This window comes from Elgaria multicarinata, chromosome 5 (assembly GCF_023053635.1).
Source record: "Elgaria multicarinata webbii isolate HBS135686 ecotype San Diego chromosome 5, rElgMul1.1.pri, whole genome shotgun sequence".
Lineage (NCBI taxonomy): Eukaryota > Metazoa > Chordata > Lepidosauria > Squamata > Anguidae > Elgaria > Elgaria multicarinata.
The window spans coordinates 102723538-102747504 of NC_086175.1; the positions used below are offsets into that span (position 1 = coordinate 102723538).

Genomic DNA, 23967 nt, shown 5'->3' on the forward strand with positions numbered 1-23967 from the left:
ATGGATGCTGTAAGTGGGTATGGCTAGTCACAAAGACAAATTTTCAAATATGCCCAAGGACCCGAAAGGTTGCCTATCTCTGCCTTGCCTACACAACCACCTTGTAATGGTTTATAACGGTATTGACAACTGCTTGGGCTCAGGACACATTCCATATACTGTTTTCAAACAATTTTCAAAATGTTATATCCTGCTTGGTATAGATCTGGCCCTAGTGGGGTAAGAGTTCAAGAAGTGAGTGAACAAGATGCCACTGGAGAAACGGAAAGGCATAGTAGGAGTGGAGTAAGGCCAGGCCTTAAGAGAGGAATCTTTCCTGAATGAGGAGTGGAAAAGCTCAGCAGCAGGCCACAACCAGAAGACCTGTGAGACTAAGCCGCAGGATGCAGAAAGAATCACAACCCCATTCCTATTTCTTTATCCCCATGTAAGAAAAAATGAAACGCATCTATCATTCTGCTTGATCCCAGGACAAGGAGAAGCTGCAGGTGGAAATCAAGTTTTAAAAGCTTTAGGAAAAAGCTGAGAATTTTGTTCTGACTTTATACTGTTAGTTTTACCCTACCTAGTGCCTGTTTACCCTACCCTGTGCCTGTTTGCATTCTCTTCCCCTCCTTATTGTTTTATTATGATTTTATTAGAATGTAAGCCTATGCGGCAGGGTCTTGCTATTTACTGTTTTACTCTGTACAGCACCATGTACATTGATGGTGCTATATAAATAAATAAATAAATAAATAAATAAATAAATAAATAATAATAATAGTAACAACACCTGCGGATAAACCCTTTGGGTGGCCTGCAAAGCTGACTGGGGTAGGTGGGTGGGAACCAAAGATACCCTTCGCCCGGGATGCTATTTATCCTAGGGCCAGCCCTGCTGCCTTAACATATTCTGGGATCTGTAAATCCTGTCAGGGCTGGTTCCTACTATTCCTTGAATCTCAATGTCCCTGATTATTATAGTTTTCATCTCCATCTCCTGCAGTCAGGTCAATGTTCTCCTTCCACTATTTTCTCAATGATGAGTAGTGGTAATTTTAGAAAGTCTCTGGACAGGCTCAAAAGGTAAGTTGATAAAAACTAGTTCATCTCAACTTCTGTTTGTATAAATTGAAATATTATTTTTTCCTATTCCACCTAAATAAAACTAGGAAAATAATTGAATAGCAATAATGTATATAGGATATTATCCAGACAGGGGCAAGCACTTTTAAATCACACTGGTTTCAATAAGAGAGCTAAGCATGTGCTTAAAATATTTGCAGTCAAATTGTAACCACAGTGCCTAATATCTACGTTTTAAATTATTTATTTATTTATTTATTTATTTATTGCATTTCTATATCGCTCAATAGCCGACGTTCTCTGGGCGGTTAACACAAGTTAAAACCATTCAAAGTATAAAACAACAGTATAAAAACATGATATAAAATACAATATAAAAGCACAATCAGGATTCTTTGATTCCAAGCACTGTACAAATTACACTTAATCAAAGTTTCAGGCCTGTTGCAAAAAAGATTCCCAGCATTAAAGATTTTTTTCCTTGACAATTTCATTGATTTCAAAGAGTGAGAAGCAATAAAACCATTCCCCAAATCCAAAGGGCCAGAGCCAGCTAGGTAACCCTAGTCCTCCTACCAACAGAACTGCTTCTGTCAGTGGAACAGAGCAATTCCCCCTATAGCCCTCAATGCAAACTCAAAATCTGCTCCAGTGACTATAAAAGCATATCTGGGTGTGGATGTGGGGTGTGGAGGAGTGAGGGATGTAGGGGGAAGGAAAGAATGATGAAATCACGTCACACAACTGGATGTCTGCTCCCATGACATTAGATTTTGTTTCAAATGCACTGACAGCATTGTTTATTAATTTATTTAAAACATTTCTTAGCCACCTTTCAGAGGAAGAAGTCCCAAAAGGCAGCTTACAACAATACATAAAAACAGTTAAATATTTAAAGCAATAAAAACATAATCACGATAGAATAACAATTAAAAACAGCAAGAACAATTGCAGCAATAACGGTATGCGTAATGGGAAGGCCATGGTAAAATAAAATGTTTTCAGGGCCTTCTTAAAAGCCTGCAAGGATGATGCATGGCAGACCCCCAATGGGAGTTTGTTCCAGAGGTGTGGTGTCACTGCTGAAAAGGCCCTCTCCCATGTGATCACCCAACTAATACTGTCTCCTAGTATTCAATATACTCATTCTTATGTATGAATTTATAGACAATCAAAATTTGATTATATTTCAACAGAACTCATCAGTTGCGTAATTTCTCCCCTTCACTCAGAATCTTGCCCATCATTGCACCTAGTTATTTGTTATATTTGGCTTGTGCATTGAATTAGTTAATTGCTATGGAAATAGTCAAGACCTTCTTATACATGTTTTGGCAGAAATGTAAAAAAAAAAAAAAAGTGAAAAAAAAGGAATTGAGAATGGCCGATATTATTAAGCGTTCTTTTGTGCTTCATTTTTTAATGATCATAAAAGAACAGAAGTGTGTCTGAAGCAATACTCTAAAATTTAAAAATATCTATATATTTCAAAACCAGAGCTGTAAAACCATTGTACTCTTCAAGGCTCCTTTAATTAACAGTATAGGAAATTAAACACAAAGTAAGCCCCATAAAAATTAAACTGAAAAAGCATGTGGAATTAGGAGTTTGCATTTTCCATCCCTGCAGGCATGCAGAGCTTGAAAGTCATGGAGAAGGTTGATTAGAAGAGTCTGGGAAAACTAGCAAGCAAACTCCCCAAGCACTCACATGACAGCTATCTCCTAGCATCTGCCATACACTGTAGCTCAGTCTTATGCATGGATTTAAAGTTTTCCAGCCGTTTCTTCCCTCTTGTTTCTTATACACAAATATAGTAGTTACAAGCCCCACTGCCCCTCTCGAGCAATTACAAGCAAATAAAGAAAGGGGGGTGAAAGATGAGGAAGCAGGTTAACAGTTCTGCATGAGGTGCCAAATTTGTGAGCTGGTAGAGTTTCAAACACATGTTAAGCAGGAGTTTGATTTAAAGATTGTTGATGGTTTTAACATCCTATACTTGAACTTATCATTGGTGGCTCCAAAACAACAACTGAATTTCTTGCACAAACAGACATGTCAGAATAATGTTATTTAGTCCAACTAAATTTGAAAAAACCGAAACAAAGAGAAACAAAGCCTGACATAAGCACTTTGAAGGAATTATAATCAAGAATCCAATCCTTCTATATAGACACAAACATCAAGCTCAAGTGGTTAATGTTTAGGATTGCACCAGTGCCTGGGTATTTCTTCATTTTTTAAAGGCGACATCAGAAAATGTCATGCCTGGGTCTACATTTTTAGGCATAGATCTAGTAAATATATTGTTTTATATTGTTTTCAGAGAATGCTGCAACCATTATTTAACTAATTATTGAGTGAGTTCAGATAACACAATAACCAACAGTGTTTTAAACAGTGGACGGTTGGTTATTTAACCCACTGTGGGTTATCATGTAGTGTGGCAGGAGCTTTTGAACCTATGGTTGGTTATTTGGCTGAAATCATCAATGCAAATAACCAATGCTGTGCAAAGTTGGCTCTTTGAACCACTGTTGGCTATTGTGTTGTGTGGAGAGCACAGTTGGTTATTTCCTCAGCTACTATTGGTTATTTCGTCAGCCACAGGATCACAAGGCAAGAGAGGTCAAAGCGGTGGCTGCTGCGCTTGTCCAGCCGGCAGGATAGATTTTGGGCAGCAGTGGCTGATGGGATACTAAGGGGAGGGCTGAAGGAAGGAAAGAGGGCAGGGATGAGCGAGTCAACTCAGCACGGACTAAAACTCAACGCTAATCCTAACCCACTCCATGGTAGATTATCATGTTGTGTGGGAAGTACCCCCTAGATAACCATCTGTCGAGTTCATTATTACCCCACAGTTGACTATCGTGTTGTCTGAACGCAGCCAATGCCTTTATTTTTTCTGCATTGCCTGGAAAAAATGGAGGTATGCTATTGCCCGATTACATTGCTCCTCAAACGCATAGAAACGCAAAGGGAGAAAAAAAATCCCCCCACAGTTTTAGTCTTTTATTTGTGATATTTCTATACCATTCTACAGCAAAGGGGTGTTTACAAAACAAAATAAATGCAATAAATTAAAACATGTTAAAGTAACACATTTAAAAGCCTAGGAGAAAACAAACATCTTTGCCTACAAGTATAACAATGCTGAAGCCTGGTGGAAACTATTCCACAAAAGGAGAGCCATCACTGAGAAGACTCTCTCTATCTGATCATCACTTGCCTTATCTCAGATACTGAGGGTACACAGATAGGAAGGTATGGGTGCCAGCGTTCTTTCAGGTACCTGGGTTTTAAGTTGGGGTGCAGAATCGTAAGTGGTGAAGAAGAAACATATTACCTCCCATCTAGCTCTCCACCAACATAATTTGCTCTCCGGCCCAAGGTAGGGACCAGGCTTCATTATGTGTGGGCTTTTCAGGTTAGGCCCATGGGCCGCGGGTTCCACACCCCTATTCTAAGTTGTATAGGGTTATTACAATTTACAAGAAACTAGCAGCTTCTACTTTCAGTTTGGTATTATATCCAATGGCTGCAATGCCAAAACCTCAAGGCCCTCTGGTGTTAATGCATATTTATTCAATAATATTTCAATTTATGATCTTAATTTTTTTCCTGACTTTATTGGGGAAGAATTCATATCTGAGAAACTGGCTATTAATCTGACAAACTTGGAGCTTTTCTACATGAGGCTGTTAATCAACTATCTACTTTTGGTTTCATGGCAGAATTGAGATACAAGCCATAAACGAGGACCATTTCCTTTCCGGCTTTGTCAAGACATAACCTCTAGGTGACACTGTGGTATAGCAGAATAGTGCAAATCCACCGAGGAAACTGCACTTTCTTTTGCTTTCACAATTAAATGCCGCATTTTCCCTCCTCCAAAAAAAACAAACAAACAAAAACCCCTCACATAAAGTACTGTTTGCAAACAGAAGCAAAACTTAAAAGGTTACATCATTGTCTAAATAGCTGTAAGTAAGAGAATGACGAGTGCATGATAAATGCCTTGTGTAGAAAAGCCCTTGTTAAGAATTCAGGCCCAATCTAACTGTTTTGGCATGTTATTTACTGCTGATTTTTCTAAAAAAAAAGTTTTTCCTAAATTTCTAAAATTGTTCCTAAGATCTGTTGAACTTCTCAGAAATTTGGAATAGCAAAATTCTCCATTCAGTTGCTTCAAGTAACTGAATAGGGCAGGGGTAGGCAGAAAGTAGATCTTCTAGATGTTTTGGACTGAAATTCCCCATATTCCTGACCACTGGCCATGCTAGCAGGGTTTTCTGGAGCTAAAGTCCAAAACATCTGGAGAGCTACCTTCTGCCCACCCTTGGAATAAGGAACTGATTCAAGAGGCTAAAAACAGGGTCACTTTTTGTAAGCTTTGCATTACCTTGGAAAAAATATTCCAGATCTTTCACACATACATACAGGAAGAACTCACATTATTTCTAAATTAATGCAAGACAAACTGAATAAAGATCTGCACTCCCTAATTTTGGATGCTCTTAGCCAGTGCCTGTCATACTGGAATTCTCTGAACTTACTGTACATTCTTAAAATTAATCTAACTGTATTATAACAACTACAATCTCTTCTTAAATATTCTCAGTATTCCAGTTAATGTTACCTTTCTTCTTCGGATTCCAAAAGGGTTAAAAGCAGTTCCTACCACTTCTCTTCTGTGCTGCTATAAAGAAAAGAAATATTTGTGTTTAGAGATCTTCTCAATTAGCATATTTTGTTTTCATAACATTCAAAGGACTAGGCATTTAGCTGTAAGTAGATGCCTTATTGTGTATATACATCAACATATAGCCATCTGCCTGGATAAGACAAAACAAAACCCCACTCATTCACATGTAGCGTGCAGGTGATAAAGAAGTACACAGTAACACTAGTAACTGCTATACTAGCCATGAAGTTTAGGAGGTGGAAATAGACACGGCACAAAAGTTATGGAAATATCAATAGACCCGTAGTTAAAATTGGAACTTATTTTTCAGTAAAAGTAAGATTTCTTTCACTATTAGGTACAGAAGTAATTGCTTCTGATAATGAATATTATACCACTCTCTCTTAGCCTAAAGATGCATTTATGCGAAATGTTACAGGTAAATACTTTTAATAATTTAGGAGCTAAAATTGAGGTTTTTTTAAATCTAAAAAAGAAGAAGAAAGTGTCTAATGCTTTTAGAATCTCCCTTAGTTGCAAATGGCTTTGTATTAACTGGTGAAACTTCATGAACATCTCAAGTGTGAGTTAAGAAGTTATTATAAGGAAACCCCGCCCCCACCTCCTCTTTTACTGAGGATGATTATTTTAAAAGCACACATTCAAAAGCAAAAGGGTAAAATTATTTTTTAAAGTTCCATATTTTGGAACTCACTCCCCAGAGAAAAACAATTTGATCTTAATACATATGTCTGTTGGAAATTTTAAAATAAATGTTAAGTCACTTTGCAGTCAGAAACTTAATATTGCTCAAAATTACTCAAAGGCCAGGAACCAAAAAAAACTTTGTCCGCTGTGGATATGGCCTTGGGTGTGTCCCGTGGAACTTCTGACATTGTTCCTTCGAACAGCAGTACATGCTACATGATGAAACCCCTCAGTTTCAAAAGATGTTTGCCATTCAGCATTGAAAGCTAGAATTCAAGAAACACAAATCCAAGCCTGGAGGCCCTCTTTCAATCTTCTACTGGCTCTGCCCCCTTCCTCCAGGGATCATCTCCAAATTCCCCCTCTCTATGAGCTCTGTAAGGAAGTGTCTCTAAACTACAACAATCATTACACATGGTAATTACACATGGTTTTACAATTCTTTGCATCCAGGCCACAGATGTGCAATTTTGCTAAGAAACTCAGTTTACCTACTAGCTTAGCTTTTCCTGCGTCAGCAGTGCTCTACTATACTGAACAAATCAATGGAACTTAGGAAGCTGCCTCATACTGAGTCAGACCACTGGTTCATCGAGCCCAGTATTGGTGACACTGACTGGCAGCGGCTCCCAGGGGTTTCAGGCAGGATTTTTTCATCCCTGGGGATGCCTGGGATCAAACGTAGCATCTCCTGCATACAAAGAATGTGCTCTACCGCTGAGCTATGGCTGTTCCCCAATCAAATGCAGCTGATCCTTCAAGGCAAGTGTGCCCCCATCTCAGAGAGGTAAACAACTTTAAGGCAGCCAACAACAACAATATTTTCTTCCTGTCTAAATTAAGGTTCCCTTTATCATTCAGCACATAACTGCCTTCAGAGGCACATTAAAGTAACTCATTTGCCATACCTGACAGGTATTATACAGCGAAGGAGACAAGAATCAGCCCTCTTCATGTCTAGTGGAAAGGAGCAGAAACAAGTCTCCTAAAATGAACCACCTATGAGACAAGAGCAGAACCACCACAACAGTGGCTCTCAATCCTTATTCACGCAGGCCCAGTAGGATACTGTACTTGATGGTATCCAAAGCCATTTAGAGATAAAGGAGAATTGGCAAAGTCACACTTCCCTTGTTGTCCAAGGAAGTTTCAGTTACAAACACAAGCTAGGCCTTTTAAATCATGTAAATAAATATATGCAATTATTATGTTCAATCAATTGTCAACTGCCAGAAAACGACAAAGAAGTGTACATATAAGGTAAGTTTGAATTCACATTAAATACTTGAATGCTTCAACATTACAGATCCTGATTTGGCTGCTCAAATCTAAATAAAGTGCATCACCGTGTACATACAGATGCAAATCACCATTTTAGCTGACGGAAAACAAAAACAGATCTTAATGAAAGTATGCAAGACCAAGGCACACATGGAAAAAAAATTAAACAGCAAGGAAGACTGTCAATATAAACAAGTTACATAATGGTACAGCTTACATATGCATCTGTCACGTGTCACAATAAACTTAACCACAGGGAGCCAGAGAGCTATTTTACGCTCACTCAAAGGCTTGTACAGGCTCAGTGTTCCTGAAACTCTCAATTTCAAACACATTTTCCCATGGAACACCAGAGGTTGCCGTATGGGGGGAAAAATAAGTAAGGCTGCTACCCAAAGCATATTTACTTGTGCATTAAGTCTCAGTGGGACTGACGAGTAAACATGTGTAGGATCATACTGTATTGTCCCGTTTGGCACAGAGAATTAGCTGCAAGTTCTTTTGATTCTATCCATTTACCACAATTAACATGCTATAGCTGAGATCCAAAAAAATTTTTTTAGGGTTACCTAATGTTCTTATGTTTTTCTTCTTCTACCAATACTTAATGCAGTCTATTGCCATATTTATTAGTTTTAAAAATGCATAACAAAGATGGCCATGTGTCCTACATTACAGAGCACAGTTCTCTATTTGAAGGTGTTTCCCATTTGATGCCTATCCAGTCTGATTTAAAGATAAAGAGCCATAAGAAAGGAGCAGAGGTTGAAGCTACCCATCAATAATCCATAAAGCTTTGTGGATTATTTGGCAGACCTCTTTATTGTTTCATACAGCAGGGGGAGGGTTTGGAAACATAACACTCCTATTGTAGAGCTCCATGTGCTCTTATGCACACATGGAGCTCCTGAATGAATGACTTTGCAATTCACTTCCATGGGGAGGGAACTCTGCTCATAAATTCCTTTTCATTGATGTGAAAGAGAAAAGCTTGCACGTGCCAAGACTTTCTGGGTGATTTAATGTGCTTGAAGACCCACAAATGGCAAACATTCTGCCATTTTATGTGTCTCTGGTCAAAAAGGTTCCATTTTGTCTGAATGCAGATAAACTAGGGTGACCCTATGAAAAGGAGGATAGGTCTCCTGTATCTTTAACAGTTGTATAGAAAAGGGAATTTCAGCAGGTGTCATTGGTATACATGCAGCACCTGGTGAAAGTCCCTCTTCATCACAACAGTTAAAGCCGCAGGAGCCCCACCCATCAACCAATAGCACCTGCACAGCAGACTGATAAGGCACACAAGGTCACTTAGTCACAGTCTTCCCCACTGTATTTCTATTTAAATTATAGTAATTTGTATCTATACATATATTTGCATAAAACGTACATGTACGTTTTATGCAAATTGATTCCCTTTTTTGTCCTCTTTTTTTGGTGATGCATAAGTAGCCAACAGATACCTGAGAGAGCGCCTTCTCCCTTACCAACCTGCCCGGTCACTGAGGTCATCCGAGGGCCTGCTCCTGGTGGTTCCACCTAGATCCATCCTCCGATTGGAATCCACCAGGGGAAGAGCCTTCAGCGTGGTGGCGCCCCTCCTGTGGAATTCCCTGCCTCTGGAGGTCAGACAGGCTCCGACCTTGTATTCCTTTCGGTGCCTCCTGAAAACATCTTTATTCCAAGAAGCCTTTCTTTAACATGCAGCCTTGGATTTCTGTGTTGTTGTTTTGCTTCTTTTAAAATTTTGTTTTAACTGTTTTATTCTGTTTTTATTTTCATTTCACCTTGTACACCGCTCCGAAATTTTTTCAATGAGGAGCGGTATATAAATATTCTAAATAAATAAAATAAATAAACAGATGCACACCCTGCTTTATTCCATATTCAAGGGGAAGATCTGCTAGATGGAAACTTGGAGAAGGATTCTTCTACCAGATATAAGGAAGCGGAGTGCTTATATCTTGAGAAATACTCTTTAAAATATGCAGGTCCCAAAATTAAGCAGTCCCCAATTTTAAAGCTAATGTATGTGAAATTTTTATTTATAATTTTTTATTTTATTTTATATTTATTCTTGCTTTACTATATTCCTAGCTGTACTAAGGGCTTCATGAAGCCATGCTTGGCAGGATATAACATATTTCTAAAATTAATAAAACACATTTTTCTATGAAGTATCAAGGGTCATCATGCAAGAAACTTAAATCCCAAAATTTCTTGAACACAAATAGAGAAATGAACCATTTTTACTTTTAACACACACACACACACACACACACACACACACACACACCTAGTCTACATTTCCTTTCTTAATTTAGATTCCTCCCTTTTATTATTGCCCAAAATAAAGTTGAGTGGCATAATTAAATGGTAAGTACTTCTGACCTTTCCTTTCAGTACTGATAAGAAATTTTTTCAACATTCTGAATTTTGTCCGAGAAGATGAGATAAGCTTAACCTTTCACTTCAAGTACTGCTGCTTTATTTAAATTTGCCCTAGATATGTGAGATATCACTGTGGTTGTAAAGAGGTCGTTACACTTTCTCTTTCCCCTCTTTACCACCCCCAAGCTTTATTAGACTGTGCGAAGCAGAGCACAAGATACCCTACATATTGAAACTATTGGAATAATCATAAGAGCCTAGTTAATCAAACCAAAGGCCTAGCTAGGCCAGGATTTTATTCCCACAGTGGCCAACCACATGAATGCACTATGAGATACATACTCCTTCAATGTTACCCTTAGGGTGGACCCAATAAATGGGGGAAATGGCTAGTGGATCTGACTGTAAGCAGTCTTGCATCGTGATTAATAGTGTGGGTGGCCACTTAAACGTTATGAGCTCTAAAACATGCCTAACTAGTTGAACTGTGGTTTAAGAAATAAGCTATCATGGAACTACCCTACCTAGTGTACTAGATAAGGTAGCATTGTATGCAAGACACAAATACTAGCCTTTTAAGTTTTCTTCCCATTAACTACTGCTCTTCAAACTTGAAATAAATTGATAACTAGCATTCAGTCCAGAGGGATTATTCATTTTCTTTATTAGCCACAAACCGCTACAAAAATCGCCCAGAAATTTCTCAAACAAATGTCAATACAAAACTAATATTAAATTAAAGTGGTCTAAGTGACACCACTTTCTACCAAGGCCACAGCAGTAATCTGAAACTATTTGTGAGTCTGTATACATCAAAGTGATGATATATCAGATCAAAATGTGCTCTGGTGGATTTTGAGAATGAGACCTTATGTCAGCAAGCAAATGGACAATAGCTACAATAAGACCTTCAAGTGTAGAGCTTGCTCCTGTTAGATAACTGGCTTTGTTCCTCCTGTGTCACCTTTAAAAAGTGCCTGAAAGGATTGTTTGTTTGTTTACAATATGCTTTCATAGATCTATCACCCCTCCATTAAAAGAAAAACTTATGTGCCCCCCTTTAAGTACTTCAATGTACTTTAATTCTTGAAATCTCTGTACAGAAGCCAAGGACCATGTGTGGAGGCACCATGTAAATTTAATTGGTATTTATTGTAGTGCAGTGGCAAAAAAGAGCAGCAAAACACGAGAATGGGCTGCATTTTTAGCAAAAAAAGTTTCTAAAGGGGGTGCAAATATTTTTTACCTGGTAAACTGTAATTTGATAGTCAACCTATGTCAACAGTAACTGAAAATTATTAGGTGTTACATATCAAATTAATTCACAATATATCTAGGTCTAGTTACTAGTATTTACATAGCAAAAATCAAACTGGCCTTGGTTGACCCCCTGTATTTGCAGTTATAGCATAAAAACCAATTATTAAATGGAATAAGCAGAACAAGCCACCTTTCAGCTTAGACTCTGCCATCTCAAAGAGAAATGCCAAACTGCCCCTGAGAGAACCACATAAAACTTTTGTTGCCGAAAGGGTATCACTCACTCATATCAGTCCAAGATTACCTCAGCACAGCAAGAACATTATATTATTCTAGTAACGTCTAGTAACCTTAGTCCTGTATCTACATAGCAAAAGTGGTAAGTCACACGGTTTTGACTCTATTGATGGGGAATTGTTATTGCTTCCAATGGGATAGCATTTCACTCATTTGTTACATTACTATTCTGCCCTTCCTTCTAGTTAGGGATAATATTGAGTGCAGTGTATATTGCGTTCCTAACAGCCTCTCATCTAGATACTGGTGAGGCCTAGGCCATTTCTACACCTGCGGTTTTCCCCAGGACCGTTCCGGGATCATCCCTGTACATGCAAATGACACACAGGGAATCCCGGGAACAGGCAGGGATGATCCCTCCATTTTCCTGGGATAATCCTGACCTCTCACCGTAATTTCATTTAATGTGTTCACTTTGTATTTTAATGTTGATTATTATAACACATTAAACAATAACATTGATAAATGTAAAGTTTTATTGTTGTCGGGCTCTCTGAGCTATTTATCACACAATGAAATGCATTCTTATTTCAATAAAGCAGAGGTGCTTGGGTTTTTAAAAAAATAATATTTGTGTGATCAAATTCAAGGTCAACAGAGCTTCTAACACCTCTCCATTTTAGCTCAATGTGGCAGGGCCAATCCTATTTCCATAAGAACATGACTGAACTAGTGGGGTTCAATCCTTTATATACCCCCCTCTTCACTCTGGGTCTCTGTCTTCCCTTCATGGAAAAAGCTTTGTTAACTTAAAAATCTGCACACATGAACCAGAAACAAATAAAATAAAATAAACCTTCTAAAGTCTATAAAAAGTACACAGAACAACCTGCTTAATTATTAACAGGTAAACACGTCGCATCCTGAATTATTTACCTAATCTTTTTCAACTACAAACCTCAGACTTTTAGAGCATGAAATACGTGCTTTCTTTAAGACTGCAAAACAATTCCTTTAGAAAAGCGTTTTTAGAAGAAAAAATAGTGTTTTAGTTAACCCTATGCTGCCATTGTCAAAGTTGTGCTTCAGTATACATTGATGCACACTAGCAAACATTGTTCAGAATCAAAATGTTTGCAAGTGCCACTTGATTTGTACACCAAACTTGTTCAGCAAGTGCATAATTCTTTTAGTACAGTCATCATTACATTTGATTTTACCCTGAAAAGAGAGCTTCAGCTATTGGGCAGGACAGAAATGAAATGAAATGAAATAAATAAATAAATTTCCTTCAGAAGCCATGCAGGAGAAATGTTAGTAAAGGGCAGAGAGAGAGAGAGAGAGAGAGAGATGATGTAGAATAAAGGCTCAAGGAAACATGATGAATTGTGGTAGGGCAATGCTATATTAATTATTCCAGTCTTTTAATTCCACAGCTGGAAAAACTGTGAGGGGCTCTTACTGAAGGTGGATCATTTGTGTCCTTAAAAATTATGCAGTGTTGTTTTGAGCTTTTTCAGCTCTTTTCAAGTATATCCTCCTATTACATCTATTTCAAAAGAGAGCAGGCTTTCTTTTCATTTTTTTCTGCTTTTCCAGAGGGGGGTGGGAAACTCATACAAAAATCTAAAAAAGCTTGAAATGCGTCAGGAAGAGTGTCTCTTACAAAGGGCAAGAACGCACCCCACCCCCCCGATACTACCAGACAATATATTTTTAGGAAAGACCCCTACTTTCACTAAAAAGAGTTATAACCGGAAAATAACTTTGGGAAAAAATAGCTGAAAAAGTTTGAAACAAATTGGGTAATTTTAAAGAATGTATCCTTTACTGTAACCATGCCCTTTGGATTTTTTCCTTTTGCTTTTATTGTCAATCGGCACAGCTTCCCACTTCTGAAGCTGGAAAGTCAGTTCACTCTTGGCAAAAGAAAAGAAAAAAAGCTGAACTGTTAAAAAAAACATCTCAAATGTTTGAAAATGCTAAGAAAATCCCATGTATGTTTATGCCGAAGAGAAGTGAATGGAGATGAAATCCATCCATGCCAGTCTACCTTGGCTATGCCCCTTCTTTTCCTGCCACAATGCGACAGAGCAAGGTTGCCAAGGGCCCAAAGAGAGAAATTGAAAAAACAAGTCTGCAGCCCACAATCAGTCAAAGCTAGTGAACGGTGAGCTTCTCATGGGCCCACCGAGCACAGCTTGGCCGGCCGAGATGGCCCGGCAAGTGCTTAGCGTTGTACGTGTCCAAAGCATCCAGAAAGTGTGCAATTCCCATGACACGCCATTACCATGCCAACGGAATTGCGCACTTTCCGAAGCCTTGGGCACGTGCTTTCCCTCCCCCTCCCCATGCCTGAAAGGGCCTCTTAACGCTTGCATTAAGAGGCCTTTTTGGTCCAATGGGTGAGGGAGGGGGAGAGGGTGTGGCCAGGAAAATCTGTGCACCTTCTGGAGGAATGGAAAGCATGTTTTCCCACCCACTCCCGCACCCATCAGGGCCTAAAAGGCCTCTTAATGCTTATGTTAAGAGGCCCTTTCAGGGCCCGATAGGAGCAGGGGGAGGAGAAGGGTTTTGCGCTTCTATTCTAATAGTGGCTGCCATTAGAGTAGAAGGGAAAAACCCTTCTCCTCCCCCCAACCCTTCTCCCCCATGGGGGCCTTTAAGACCCCCATCAGTGGGGGGGGGGGGACAAATGCAATTTCCCCAAGGTTGGGGAAATTGCGTATTTCCCAGCCACCCACTTCGTTAATGGCAGCTGCCATTACTGCAGCAGGGAAAAATAACAAAGAGTGCACACAAGTCAGGGCGGAAGTCCAACTGGTCCTGCGCCCTCTTTGTTAGCATAGAGACCATTGGGCAAAAATCCATCGGGTGCACTCACTGGGGCATGAAAGGGGCAAATGCGGGGCATCCAGTGAGCTTGCAGGCTCTGGCAGATTTTCGACCCATCCCTAGCCAAGCCCCCAAAGTACAAGACAAGTGATAGGAATTGCTCACATTAAGGGGACTGGACTGGGTGTGCTTGCTATACAGGTTGTGTGTGAGAGGTAGGGGTGGGGGGAGAGAGAAAATGATCCCTGGTCTACACAGGCAGAATAAAATGACAGAATCCTAATGTGATAGAATGGATTAGGCCACTGAAGACTGCAGGGGAATGATCAGTTTTAAAATGCTCCCCCATGTAAAACGCACCTCTCTTGGTTTTCTAGTTTTCAACTTGCATCAAGTTTTGTCCTTTTAATATGGGAGACCATTCAAAAATCTGATCCCCACTTTAGTTGTGTGGTACAGTACATTCTATTACCTCAGGAATCTATTGCCTCATTCTACTACTGCATAAGATGACTACCCCTTGGTATGCATTGAAGAAGGAGATAGATGCAACACAGAGCCCACAAGTCCTCAAAAATCAAACTCTATACATGAAAGTAATTTCTAATAATTTAAAAAATAAATAAATTTCAAAACTTTATTCATATACTAGGCCAGTCTGTTGCAGTGATGTTTTGGTTGTTGCTGTTGCTGTTTTTAATTAAAGATATTGCTACTACAGTGGACAATTCAGAAGATGGTCAAAGAGAAAGCATTCAGCAGGGTATCTGGGGCTCTCTGACACATTCAAGAGCTTTTCACTGAGGGCTGGATTGGAGAGCTGAAGTTGATTCCAAGTTCTGATGAAGCTCAGCAAGAACCAATTATTTTTATTGCTCCTGCAGAACAATGGCTAATTTTGTCTAGTCCTTGTGTACTGTTCAGAACACATTTGGATGATGATCCACAAATACTCTTGCCAGTTCACCAACAGCAACTATACAGTGGTGAGTAATGCAGGTGTCGGATGACCATGTGTGAGGCTTGTAATTTGATCGTAACAGTTATTAGATGCCCAAAACAGAACCCTCACCCGCCTGTGGAACATAGCAATGATACTTACCCCACCTAGTTAATTTTGGTTGTTCCTCAATAAATATTTGTTGATTTGGGGTTTAGTCCCATATAAGACTGCTACACATTCAGTAAAGGCCAGTGAAACAGATCACTGGGAAAAATCGCCGCCCACCTCTGGATGATAGTAGAGGGCGGAGGGCCATCCCACTATAATCCCTGTCTGTGTTGGAAGGCAATGGTGGAGGCAAAGGGTGCCAAAACTAGCAACACATGGTTACTGACTTCATAATTACCTGTTGATGTCAACAACCTATGTCTCCACCAGTTTGTTCATCAAGTCAGCAAATGTGCACTTGTATGATGCTGGCTTCAGTACACTACACTATCTCTTGGCATGGATAGGTAACAGTGGGATGACTGCAGCTGCCAGCAGTTTCTCCAAGCAAAATCCTTCAGTAGCAGCTGGTGCATGCATTCCTAGAGCAAGGCCTTAGCTAGACCTAAGGTTTATCCCGGAATCGTCCTGGGGTCATCCCTGTTCATGTAAATGACACACAGCGGATCCCGGGAGCAGGCAGGGACGACCCCGGGATAAACCTTAGGTCTAGCTAAGGCCTAATAGTTCTGAATGCAGCATTTACATCTGCAGCTCTGGGAAGGGCTCAGAAGTAAATCACTAGAATATTGTGATGGGGTAATTCAAAGGCTGTATTACACCATTGCCATATGATATGGAATATCTCCCCCCGCCTCCCCAAATCTCTTTAGGAATACTTTACATACACCCTGTTTCATTCCAGTTTGCGTAATGTGTATCACACAAATATATTCAATATAATGCTTGCTTGGGTTGGACATTCACTTCATTCCAAAGTCCAATAGCACTAGGAATTTAGCCACCACAGCACAAACTTAATTGGGAAAACTGAATAGATACCTTAATCCTGGCAGCTGGGGCAGAAATGTACTCTTTCCATCTACCTTTAAAATTTCTATGGCCATTGCACACATTACACAGCAGCAGTCTTGCTTCTCTGTAATGTGTACCTTGGCATCTTTGCTTCACCTGCCCCTAGTTATTTTGTACTTTCATTCTGCCTACTGAAAGCCCTTTGGGCAGCATTATTGTGCCATGCAGTGGGCACAGTGCCACTGGCCACTGTTACATCAATGCCCAGAGTAGGCTTCTTTCTCGGCACCAGGCAACATGTTTAACCCAAGTTCTAGCTGTTGCTTTCATACATTTGAACAAACAATATGCTCCCCTTGTCTCTATTTACCAAAGACAACCCCTGTTTTTAGGCAGTGCATGCAACAGGGTGAAGGGACCTGCATTTAGGCTAAGCTTCAGGGAGCAACATGTCTTCGGGCTGGAGATGTGCTCTGTTACCCATCCCTGCTAATTCCTGCCCTTATTTTGCCTTCCCCCCTGCCATGGAGATTTAAAAAAAAGTTTGTGCGAGTTGTGATACCTCCCTAGGACTCTAGAAATTACATTCCAAAATACAAGGGCGATACATCTTAGCACGTACAAGGACACTATTTCACTTCCAGCACTTATTCAGTAAACATTTCTGAATGTATTTGCATTTCAGTTATGCTATAATTGCAACTACAGCCAGATGATTCTGAGATTAAATATTGTTAAATGTAAGAACTGGCAACAGTTATGGTCAGTTTACAAACATAACCTGCATCAGAAGGCTGTATAGGAAAGGCTACAGCCATGTAAATGAACACAATGTACAAAAGACAGAAAAGAAACTTTTGCAATGTGTAAGGAGGTGGGGAGTGGAGGTAGAGAGAAGGCAAGAATTTGAAGCAGCAGTGCTCAATCATTCAAGCACCCCTGCTTGAATTCTTGGGAGCAGAATCAAGACAAGCACAGCCTGCTGCAACCAAGCTGCTGTCTCAATTCTGTACACAACCCCAGTTCCCTAGAACACCTGCTACCCATTGCTTCCTCCAAATGAAAACACACCCCCACCCCCACACACCCTTGATATCAATGTTCCAAGCAGCATAGGGAACTCTCCTTCTTCCTGGTCAGCATCTCTCATTGAACATAAAGGACATGGCCAGTGTCATTGAGAGCAGAGGAGGAATTATGAGGGTTATAGATTAATCCACATAATCTCTGGTGAGGGACAGTGAGACCCCCTGCTTCCTCTATCCTTTGCTAAACCTGAAAGTCACCCAAAGCAACTTTTTTTTAAAAAAAAAAAAAAATTAATACTACCATTAGGATCACAGAACTATATATTACATGTAGGGATTCACAGAAATAAACACAATGATTTCAGCCTATGTTTTCATATTTGCAGTCATGGGAGTCAGGATGAAGAAAGGGGCCTAACCTACACCAAGCAGGATATTGCACTATGGAAGTGGTATGAAAGTGTTATATCAAAGGCAGGAGCCACACTACTGCTTTATAGTGGTATTGAAGTGCACTGACAACTGTTGGGGCCCATTGCCACATACCATTTACCGCTTTCGTAGTGTTTGGTGTGGCTCCTGCCTTTTATATACCACTTTCATACCTCTTCCATAGTGCAATATCCTGCTTGGTGTAGATTAGGCCAGGGAGTGAACCATGCTGCTGGCCCACCACTGGCCCAACCCCCTGGACATCCACATGTAGGCAAGGGGAAACACACACACGCAGAGACTTATTTATTTATTTACAATATTTATATCCTTGACTTGTTATTGACCAATAGGGATGACTTAGTGGATAAAGTGGCAGTTACGGGAACTCTGGGGGAAAGTGACCACGTCATACTTGAATTCTTGATTATGAAGGAGACAAAAGTCGAGCGTAGCCATACACGTACTCTGGATTTTAGGAAAGCTGATTTTAATAAACTCAGAACTATAATAAGTAAGGTCCCGTGGCAAGGGAGCCTAAAAAGAAAAGGAGTGCAGGATGGGTGGGAGTATCTAAAAAATGAAATTTTAAAGGCACAGTTACAAACAATTCCAACAAGGAGAAAAGATAGAAGACAACAGAGGAAACCAATGTGGCTCCACAAAAAGCTTATTGATGAACTGAAAACAAAAAGGGATACATATAGGAAGTGGAAGGAAGGCCAGGCTACAAAAGAAGAGTACAGACAAGTGGCGCAGAAGTGCCGAAATGGCGTCAGGAAGGCTAAAGCTGTGAATGAGCTGAGATTAGCGAGGGATGCTAAAAGCAATAAAAAGGCTTTCTTCAGATACGTGAGTAGTAAAAGACAGAGGAAAGAAATGGTGGTTCAACTGCTTAATGAGGATGGCAAATTGATAACAGACGACAAACAAAAGGCTGAAGTGCTCAATTCCTACTTTGCCTCGGTCTTCTCCCAAAAGCGGATCTATGACCCCCCTGGAAAAAGTGAAGCAGAAGTTGAGGGGGCAGGATTGCAGTTTGAGATTGATAAACAAATGGTCAAAGAACACCTAATTTCCTTGAATGAGTTCAAATCCCCAGGGCCCGATGAACTGCATCCAAGAGTAATGAAGGAGCTAGCGGAAGAACTCTCAGAACCTTTGTCTATTATCTTTGCAAAATCATGGAAGACGGGTGAGGTGCCGGACGACTGGAGGAGGGCTAACGTTGTCCCTATCTTCAAAAAGGGCAAAAAGGAGGAACCTGGGAACTACAGACCAGTCAGCCTGACATCCATCCCTGGGAAAATTCTGGAGCAGATTATAAAGAAGTCAATCTGTAAACACCTTGAAATCAATGCAGTGATTACTAGAAGCCAACATGGATTTGTCAGGAACAAATCCTGTCAGACTAATTTGATCTCATTTTTTGATAGGATAACCTCCCTTGTGGACTGTGGGAATGCTGTGGATGTCATATATCTTGACTTCAGCAAAGCTTTTGACAAAGTACCACATGACATTCTGATTAACAAACTAGCTAAAAGTGGGCTAGATGGAACAACTATTAGGTGGATCCACAGTTGGCTACAGAATCGGACTCAAAGAGTACTTATCAATGGAACCTTCTCAAACTGGGGAGAGGCAACGAGTGGGGTGCCGCAGGGCTCAGTCCTGGGCCCAGTGCTCTTCAACATTTTTATTAATGATTTGGACGAGGAGGTGCAGGGAACGCTGATCAAATTTGCAGATGACACCAAATTGGGTGGGATAGCTAATACCCTGGAAGACAGAAACAAACTTCAAAGTGATCTTGATAGGCTGGAGTGCTGGGCTGAAAACAACAGAATGAAATTTAATAGGGATAAATGCCAAGTTCTACATTTAGGGAATACAAACCAAATGCACAGTTACAAGATGGGGGACACTTGGCTCAGCAATACTACAAATGAGAAAGATCTTGGAATTGTTGTAGATCACAAGCTGAATATGAGTCAACAGTGCGATATGGCTGCAAGAAAGGCAAATGCTATTTTGGGCTGCATTAATAGAAGTATAGCTTCCAAATCACGTGAGGTACTGGTTCCTCTCTATTCGGCCCTGGTTAGGCCTCATCTAGAGTATTGCATCCAGTTCTGGGCTCCACAATTCAAGAAGGACGCAGACAAGCTGGAGCGTGTTCAGAAGAGGGCAACGAGGATGATCAGAGGTCTAGAAACAAAGCCCTATGAAGAGAGACTGAAAGAACTGGGCATGTTTAGCCTGGAGAAGAGAAGATTGAGGGGAGACATGATAGCACTCTTCAGATACTTAAAAGGTTGTCACACAGAGGAGGGCCAGGATCTCTTCTCGATTCTCCCAGAGTGCAGGACACGGAATAACGGGCTCAAGTTAAAGGAAGCCAGATTCCGGCTGGACATCAGGAAAAACTTCCTGACTGTTAGAGCAGTGCGACAGTGGAATCAGCTACCTAGGGAGGTTGTGGGCTCTCCCACACTAGAGGCATTCAAGAGGCAGCTGGACAACCATCTGTCAGGGATGCTTTAGGGTGGATTCCTGCATTGAGCAGGGGGTTGGACTCGATGGCCTTGTAGGCCCCTTCCAACTCTGCTATTCTATGATTCTATGATTCTATGATATACCGCTCCCCATTCAAGAATTTCGGAGAAGTGGACAAATCAAATCAAATAAAACATTAAAAACATGTTAAACGTACTTTTAAAAGAAACTTCCTGTCTAAGGTCCAGAGGTCAGGGCCAGTGGCACATCCACATCCACATCCACCCCACATGACAAGAAAGTGAAAGGAGCTCATGTCTAAGCCCAATTCTGACCACTGCAGCACATGAGACACCAATGACAAGTTTTCCCCATTACTTTTCTAGACCTGAGGGTGCAGCCAACATTGCCTCTCCATTTATAATTGGAACTTCCACACATGAAAGGACACATTCCCTGAATGCAATTCCCTCTCCATGAATGGAATGGAGAAATTTAAATGGGAGAACAGAAAAAGAGAATTTTATCTTTTATCCTTACATTGTCATATTCGTATTGTATACACATTAAAACATTTTCTTTCTTCTCTCTAGGCTAAATAACTTCTATGTGGAGAGTAGTACTGAAAGTATAACAGATTATTTCTTCACAAATGAGGTAATTTACCCAGGAATGGTTGGGTACCTGATTACTTAGGTGTCAGTATGATAACTGAAAGAGCCAATCTGAGGAGAAAATATTCACAAGGTGATTTTTCCCATTTTTCTGTAGTACAAAGTTCCTGTGAAAGTACCTTCTATAGTAGGATTAGTATTTTCCCCACCCAAATTTTTGTTTCACAACTCTCCCTGTGAGGTGGCTTACAATAATTAAAATAAGACAAACAATTTTTCCACAGTGAAAAAAAAGCAGCAGGAATTTTTTTTAAATGTTACCATTCTTTAAAAGTAGGATATAAATACAATAACTGGTGCCTGCTGCTTATATGCCAGTGAATATATGAATACTTCAACACTCTGTTAAACATTCACAATTCCAATGTTTGTGTGAACTTACTGTATTGTTGTTTTTAAATAAATTATTGTGTGTTGTTTTCAGAGGGCTTGCACTAAATGGTGCATTATGAATCATGCAAGTGAGGAAGGAAGAAATAAATTTTTAAAACTTGTAAAGTGGACCAATTTATCACTAATCTACATGTGCATACATCAGTAACTGCCAATGAAGAAAAAACAATAATCACAAATTACAACAGAGCATCTTATAACAACTTAAAAGACCAGTGGCAAAACACTTTTCTCTGCTGCAGCCATGTCCATCACATCTAATGTCATTCAAGGGAGTCTCCCAGTGTCATACCAGTGCGTTTGCAAACCAGAAAAGCAGCAGGTTTGGGGAAAGGAGGGCGCAGTGTATGCAACTGGAATTCCACTAGCACTTCTTTGGCTCCAATCCAATTAGATTTATTAAGGCACAAAATTTACCATTAAGATGACAGAAGAGTCTTCATTGTTTAAAGTCGTTGTCAATTGAATAATGATTTAAAATAATGCTTATGGGATGGGGGAGCCATATGAGTACTAAGCCTGCAGTCCTACGCACGCTTACTTGGGACTCAGCCCAACTGACATCACGGAAGTTACTTAAAATGCACAGAATTGGGTTGTCACTTTAATTAATCCACTTCTGTCATTTAAGAGTTTAAAGAATTTGTTGCATGTGAGCCAGTATAGCCAAATTTACAATAATACCAATATATAACTGAGACTACATACATATACATTTTAGAAAGACATTGGGTCAAAAGTACTGTGACTTAATAAAATAGAGAGGAGAAAAAAATAAAACAGAATAGTGTAATAAAAATTAAGAAGACATCTCTTAAAGGTATAATTTCAAGGCTATTTTTGCTTAACGCTACAACAACAACAACACTAAAGCAATTATTTAAAACTTGTGAACGGGTTTTTTTCTTCATGTAATTACTTCTCTTTTCATATGAGCAAGAGAAGACTTTGTTTTTCCTGAAATTTCCCTCCAAGAATGGATAATACATTTTAGTACTCTTGCCACATACGTCATGGGAAACAGTTCGCTGAAGAACACACAATGGTATACTGCAGCTTTCACTCACAATAAGCCATTTTCTCACTTCTAAAGGGGATCTATTTGTCCTTCTAGACATGAGCAAACTATTATTCCTGAAGTGCCAAACTCTGAGTGCATGTGCAAAGCTCTCTCCTCCACTCAATTGTTGGCAAAAAGCAACGGTTAGGTACATGCTCAAAGCATTCAGGTCAGGGATTACAGAAAAGCCATTGAGCGTGCTGCATTAACTTGAACTTCATGTTCTTGTCACAAGCCTGTTAGTAACTGGAGTTGAGCAAGCTGGTAGAAAGGCCACTTTGAGCCACCTCACATGATTCGCTTTCTATTAAATCTATTTATTTTATGCCCAGGGTTAGATACTAGGGGCTCCGCAGATGTTTCTCATCACATCAGAAACTACAGCAACTATCAAAGGATAATCTCCACGGTTTATACAGGAAGATTTCATCCCTCTCTGCTGTCCACAGGACACCTTTTCTTCTCTGGTGAACGCTTAAAAACAGACTACTGTGAAAAGAATGACCTTTTATACAATGGAAGACTGAAATCTTTCAAAATATAAAATACAAATAAAATAGGCTATCATAGCAGTTTTCAAATTCCTTCCCAGCCACATTCTCAACTATGCATATACAATACATGATGCCATTGATAGGGAAAACCCTTGTTCAAATAAAATCAAATATGATCTTATAAATTGCTAGAAAATTGTTACCCAATCAGATTTAAAAAGAAAACCTATGTTTCATATTTAAGTTATCTATAATACTATGCATTTATGAAGATAAAATGTATTTGTTCATTTCTTTCTGGATTTAATTTAAAAAAACCAAATGGGGTGGGGGAATCACTATGCTTTTATTTGCTCCAAATTTTATATTTTAATTGCAAATGGCTGAAGGCAAGTTAAGGTGATTGTTTAATTACTTTAAATTTTAATGGAAATCACCTGTTAATTTTGTTTACCTATCGTTTACTACCCAGATCATAGAATCATAGGATAGTAGAGTTGGAAGGCGCCTATAAGGCCATCGAGTCCAACCCCCTGCTCAATGCAGGAATCCACCTTAAATCATACCTGACAGATGGTTGTCCAGCTGCCTCTTGAATGCCTCTAGTGTGGGAGAGCCCACAACCTCCCTAAGTACCTGGTTCCATTGTCGTACTGCTCCAACAGTCAGGAAGATCATTATATTCAAAATATCTATATGAAGGCAACCCAAATTCTGCACCAAGAAAATGAGAATTCTGTAACATGAATAAATTAAGTAAATTTTATTTGCATGATTAATTCCGGTTGAAAAGGAGGACTGAATTATGCATAATGCTGAACCTCCCTGCAGCAATGGAAATCTGATATCAATCAGCTATGTTCCACTTGCCTTGAAGCCATCTTCTCAGTCATGAGAGCTTCAACCTTGAGCATCTGTGTTTTTTTCTTCCAGATGTGGACTTCTTCCCAAAAGCTT

The 23967-nt window shown here is 39.8% G+C and overlaps 1 protein-coding gene across 6 annotated transcripts in view; it reads right to left on the reverse strand.

Moving 5' to 3' along the window:
• The window catches only part of ZBTB20 (zinc finger and BTB domain containing 20), a 584371-nt gene that overhangs the window by 467502 nt on the left and 92902 nt on the right, over window positions 1–23967 (reverse strand). For 4 of the 6 annotated variants that reach the window (XR_010025479.1, XM_063126937.1, XM_063126935.1 and 1 more), the window contains exon 2: window positions 5708–5767. The gene's annotated coding sequence lies outside the window, so the exon portion shown is untranslated. The remainder of the gene's footprint in view (window positions 1–5707; window positions 5768–23967) is intronic. The other 2 variants (XM_063126938.1, XM_063126936.1) reach the window with 1 other exon arrangement.